Here is a 6000-nt window from a genome sequence, read left to right as displayed (position 1 = left end):
ATAATAATTATTATTATATAATAATAATAAGCATTATTAAGGGATCTAAGATTTAAACCCAATTTCTAACTGCCCACTCTAAAATATTAATAGTAGTCCCTCCCCAGTACACCTGACACAACCCTTATTAAACTCTAAGAGGAGACTGTCTAATTTTGTGCTCTCCTATCTCCCCACAGTCTAGTTTAGTTCACTGGAGGACCTTGTAATGCAGATGCTCCTTTACTGTTTGTTTGTTTGTTTTTGTTTGTTTTGTTTATTTGAGATGGAGCTTTGCTCTTGTTGCCCAGGCTGGAGTGCAATGGTGTGATCTCAGCTCACTGCAGCCTCCGCCTCCCAGGTTTAAACGATTCTCGTGCCTCAGCCTCTGGAGTAGCTGGGATTACAGGCAAGTGCCACCACGCCTGGCTAATTTTTGTATTTTTAGTAGAGGCGGGGTTTCACCTTGGTCAGGCTGTTCTGGAATTCCTGACCTCAGGTGATCCACCCGCCTTGGTCTCCCAAAGTGCTGGGATTACAGGTTTGCACGCCTGACCTCCTCTACTGTTAATGATGCGGTTATATCCTGATAAACCCATGGTAAGTTGAAAGTATTGTAAATTGAAAATGCGTTTAATACACCTAACCTAGCCAACACCATAGCTTAGCCTGGCCTGCCTTAAACGTATTCAGAATGCTTAAATTACCCTACAGGTAAATCATCTGGCAACACAGTACACTGTAGAGTAACAGTTAACCCTGGTGATCACGTGGCTGACTGGGAGCTGCGGCTCTCTGCCACTGCCCGACATTGCCAGAGTATTATACTGAATATCAGCAGCCCAGGAAAAGTTCAAAATTTGAAGCATGGTTTCTAATGAATGAGTATCGTTTTCACACTATCATAAAGTCAAAAATTTGTAAGTTGAACCGTTGTAAGTTGGGAACCGTGTTAAATCAATGAAGTTCTGAGTTCAAACTCACTAAGGTACAGAAAGGTTTGAAACGTTGCCCGAGGTTACACAGTAAATAAGAAAACTAGGGTTCATACCTAGATCTGATAAACTCCAAGTTGTTGTTTTAACTATCAGAATATACCTTCTTTCTTAACGTGTGGTGTGGAAGAGTCTGAAAAGCTTTATTCCATTGCGTCTTAACTTACTATGAAAGACTTTAAAGGTTTTATTTAAATGTGTCCACTAGATGGCAACCCTCCATTTTAAAATCACAGAAGTTTTACACACTGATTTACACAGCTCTAACTCCAAAATAACTTTTTTTCTTTCTTTTTTTTTTTCTTTTTTTTCTTTTGAGACGTGGTCTCGCCATGTTGCCCAGGTTGGCCTTGAACTAGTGAGTTCAAGCAGTCCACCTACCTTGGCCTCCCAAAGTGCTGGGATTACAGGCGTGAGCCACCACGGCCAGCCCAGTCCATGTTTTAATATTTACATGGATCCATAAATAATGCATGCTGGGTTGTAGTATTTTTTTAGAAGTTTATAAATGGTACCTTAATACTGTACCATTCCATAAATGAAAGATCAAGTAGACCAGAGGAAATTTAGTGAGGAGTGTAGGTATGGTAATTTAATAATTAATTTTGAAAAAAAAAATGATCTAAACATTTTTGCCCAACTGACAGCTCTTAGAATTTAATATCGCACCTGGGGAAAAGGCTTGCCAATTTTTTTTTTTAATTCAGAAAAGTTGCAAATAACATAGGCTAAGTTTACAAAACATTTAAACAAAACTGCCTAGGAATTCCACTTGTTTTGATTATCTAAGGCAAAACTGCCTTAGACTTTTTAGCAATACATTTTTTAAAAGGAAAGGCCACATCTTGCCAGTTGTTGTCAAAGATAATCAAAACAAGTGGACTTCCTATGAATTAACTATGTACTAAGTATTGTGGTAGGCAAAGGATGCCAAATACATATGAACCATGGTTTTTCACAAGCTCAAACTCTACTTCTGGAGATGACAAAAAGAGAACAAAAGGGCCCTTTACTTTTCACTTTATCATTGTGCACAAACACCTAGAATTCTATACCCAGTAAAAACATTCATCAATCCAAAAGAAGACAAGAAAGGAGAGAAAAAGAAATAAACAGGTGGGACAAATAGCCCAAAATAAGATGGTAGAAATCAATCCATATGTATCAATAATCATAATAAATGTAAATGAACTGGGCATTTAGTCAAATAACAAAGATTGTCAGGTTGAATTAGGAAATAAAATCTATACGTTGCTTATAAGAGGTAAATTAAAATATAAGGAAACAGCAAGGCTGAAGACTTGGTACTTTAAGTAAAAACATGGAAAAACTTATACCAAATACTAGCCAAAAGCTGGCATAACTATACTGAACAAGATAGACTTTAAAGCAAAAGTAATTACTTGGGACAAAATCAGCCACTAAAAAAAATAAAGGATTCAGGTTGGACGTGGTGGCTCACTCCTGTAATCACAGTACTTTGGGAGGCTGAGGTGGGCGATTCACCTGAGGTCAGGAGTTCAAGACCAACCTGACAAATAGGATGAAACCCCATCTCTACTAAAAAAAAAAAAAAAAAAAAAATTAGGCAGGCATGGTGGCATGTGCCTGTAATCCCAGCTACTCAGGAGGCTGAGACAGGAGAATCACTTGAACCCAGGAGGCAGAGTTTGCAGTGAGCTGAGATCATGCCATTGCATTCCAGCCTGGACAACAAGAGTGAAACTCTGTCTCAAAAATAAATAAAAATAAAATATTCAATTAACCTAGAAGATAAAACACATCTAAACTTCAGTGCACCTAATACAGGATCTGGATATTAAGCAAAATAGAGAAATATGAGAAATTTTTTTTTAAAAATCAGATTTTTAACATAGCTCTCTTATAATTGATATAAAAGGCAGGAAAATATCAGTAAAGATAGGGAGTTGAACAATGAATAAATTTGCCCTAATAGATACACTGAATTTCATCAATTGTAAGCCACCACTGATTGTAAGGCACACTATTATTTTAAATACCACTAAGAAAGAAAAACCACTGCCAAGTAAACTATACCACTGTCATTGTGGTAAGATGCATGCTGATTCCAGAGATGTTTAAATGTGATCTGTGTGCATCTATAATCAATGAAATTCAAGGCAGAAGACACTACACAACTTCAGATAGTTCTTTTCAAACACAAGAGTGTTTATGAAAACATACCACATATTGGACAATAAGTCTCAACAAATAATTTTCAAAGGATTGGTTTCACAGAGACCATGTCCCACTGATTTATGTGTTTATCCTTTCAACAAAATCATACTGTCTTGATTATTGGAGTTTCATAAAAAGTCTTGAAGTTCAGTCATGTACGTTCTTTAAATTTTGCTGTTTTCAAAAAAAATTATCTTGGCTATTCTAGTTCCTTTGTCTTTTTATATAAATTTTAGAATCAGCTTGTCTATATTCACAAAAAAAAAAAAAAAAACCCTACTGGGATTTTGATTAGGATTGCTTTAAACCTATGTATAATTTGGGAAGAACTTGTATCTTAACAACATTGAGTGTTTCAATCCATGAACACAATCTGTCTCTCTCTCTCCATTTATTTAGTTTATTTGGCGAGGTCGTGTGTTCCTGGATGGTGTTGATGCTTGTAGATGTTCTTTGCTATCTGGGAACTGAAGAGTTAGGTATTTATTGTAGTCTTCACAGTCTGGGCTTGTTTGTGCCCTTCCTTCTTGGTAAGGCTTTCTAGATATTTGAAGGGACTTGGACCCCAAGCACAATAACGCTGTAGTTTTTGTAGGCTCATAGAGGTACCGGATAAGATCCGGAAAAATTCTCTGGATTACCAGGCAGACTCTTGTTCTCCTCCCTTGCTTTCTCCCAAACACACAGAGTGTCTCTCTCTGTGCTGAGGTACCTAGAACTGGGGGTGTGGTGATGCAAGCGCCTCTGTGACCACCACCACTGGAACTGCCCTGTGTCAGACCTGATGCCAGCACAGCACTGGGCTTTGCCCAAGACCCTTCCCTTTAGGGTGGCAAGTTCCCCCAAGCCCAGGTGTGTCCAGAGATGCTGTCTGGGAGCCAGGGATTGAAGTCAAAACCTTTAGCAATTTACTTGATGTCCTGTTCTCCTGCGGCTAAGCTGGTACTGAAACCACAATACAAAGTCCTTCCCAGTCTTCCCTCCATTTTCCATAGGCAACGGAGCCACTCCCTGTGGCCACCAGCACCACTGGCCCACTGGTGGCTCTGCCAGGCCACTGCCGATGTTTGCTTAAAGCCCAAGGGCTCTTCTGTCAGCCTGTGGTCAATGCTGCCAGGTCTGGGACTTACCCTTCAGGGCAGTGGGTTCCCCCTGGCCCAGGACAAGTCCAGAAATGCTATCCAAGAGCCTAGCCCTGGATTCGGGGAGCCCCAAGAGCCTGCTTGTTGCTCTAGCCCACTGTGGCCGAGCTGGTACCGCGGGTGCAAGAAAAAGTCCCCTTTGCTTTCCCCTCTGCTTTTCTCGAACACAAGGAGTTTCACAAACACCATAGCCACCACAGCTGGGAATGCGCTGGGTCTCCCTTGAAGCCAGCATGTTTCTTTAGTCAGCAGGTGATAAATCCTGCCAAGATTAGATCCTTCTCTTCAAGGCAGTAGGTTCCCTTTTGGCCCAGGGTGTGTCTAGAAATGTCTGGGAACTCAGGCCTAAATGGAGGCCTCATGACTCTGCCCAGCGCCCTATCCTCCTGTGACTGAGTTGGTATCCAAGATGCAAGACAAAGTCCTCTTTACTCTCCACTCTCCTCTCCTTAAGCAAAGGAAGGACTCACTTTCATTGCTATAAGCTGTACTGCCTGGGGCCGGGGGAGGGATGGTGTTAGCCTTCCCTTAGCTGTGCCAGCTGGTGTTGCCTGAGGTCATGTGCCCCCCTAGTTCACTGGCTCTAAGCCCAGCCTAGCACTAGGGGTTGCATAGGAATTGCAGTTCTTGTGTACTAGACTGCCTTTCAAGTATACCTAGGACTCCAGAGTACTACAGCCTGCGGTGGTGAGGCTTGCTGGGATGGGCAATTTTCCTCATGGCTAGGGCTTGTCCAAATTCCCCCTCTATGCATGGGCACTGGTTCCACTCTCACAGGGCAGCACTGAGTTCAGTGTAAAGTCACTGTCACTCCCCAAAGCACACAGATACTCTCTGTGCGCTGCAGGGCCACTGCCAGGAGACTGTGGAGGAGTGTTAGACTCAAGACTGTCTCTCCTGCCCTCCTCAATGCCTCTTTTGGCAATGCAAAGTTAAAACCAGGTATTGTGACTGCTCACCTAATTTTTATTTCTTGTGACAGTGCTTTTCTGTGTGCAATTAGTTGTTAAATTTGGTGCTCCAGTGGACAGATGAACAGTTTAGGCTTCTATTCTGCCATCTTGCTCTGTGCCTCTCTCCATTTATTTAGATCTTTCAGACAGGGTCTCACTCTGTCACCCAGGCTGGAGTGCAGTGGTGGTGCCATCATGGCTCACTGCAGCCTCAGCCTCCCCAGCCTCAAGCATTCCTCCTATCTCAGCCTCCCAAGTAGCTGAGACTACAGGCATGTGCCACCACACACAGCTAATGTTTTTGTATTTTGTAGAGATAGGGTTTCGGCATGTTCCTCAGGCTGATCTTGAACTTCTGGGCTCAAGTGATCAGCCTGCCTTGGCCTCCTGAAGTGCTGGGATTATAGGTATGAGCTACGACACCTGGCCTTATTTTCTAATATTGAACCACCAGTCTTGTATTCTCAGAATAACCACTACTTGGTCATGATATATTATTGTTTTTATATAATGCTGAACTTAATCTGCAATATTTTATTGAAGATTTTTGCATCTCTCTTCATAAAGGATATTTTTCTACAGTCTTCTGTCCCTGTAATGTCTTTGATTTTTGGTATTAACGTAATGCTGGCTTCATTTAATGAGTTGCCATTAAATAATTATAATTCATATTAAAGTATAATAGTGTGATTATATTTTAAAAGACCTTATGTTTTCAAAATAAGTATTAAA

Source organism: Rhinopithecus bieti, unplaced genomic scaffold (assembly GCF_001698545.2).
Source record: "Rhinopithecus bieti isolate Rb0 unplaced genomic scaffold, ASM169854v2 scaffold_21531, whole genome shotgun sequence".
Classification (NCBI taxonomy): Eukaryota; Metazoa; Chordata; class Mammalia; order Primates; family Cercopithecidae; genus Rhinopithecus; species Rhinopithecus bieti.
The sequence above is the reverse complement of the archived record's forward strand: the minus strand, read 5'-3'. Positions refer to the sequence as shown.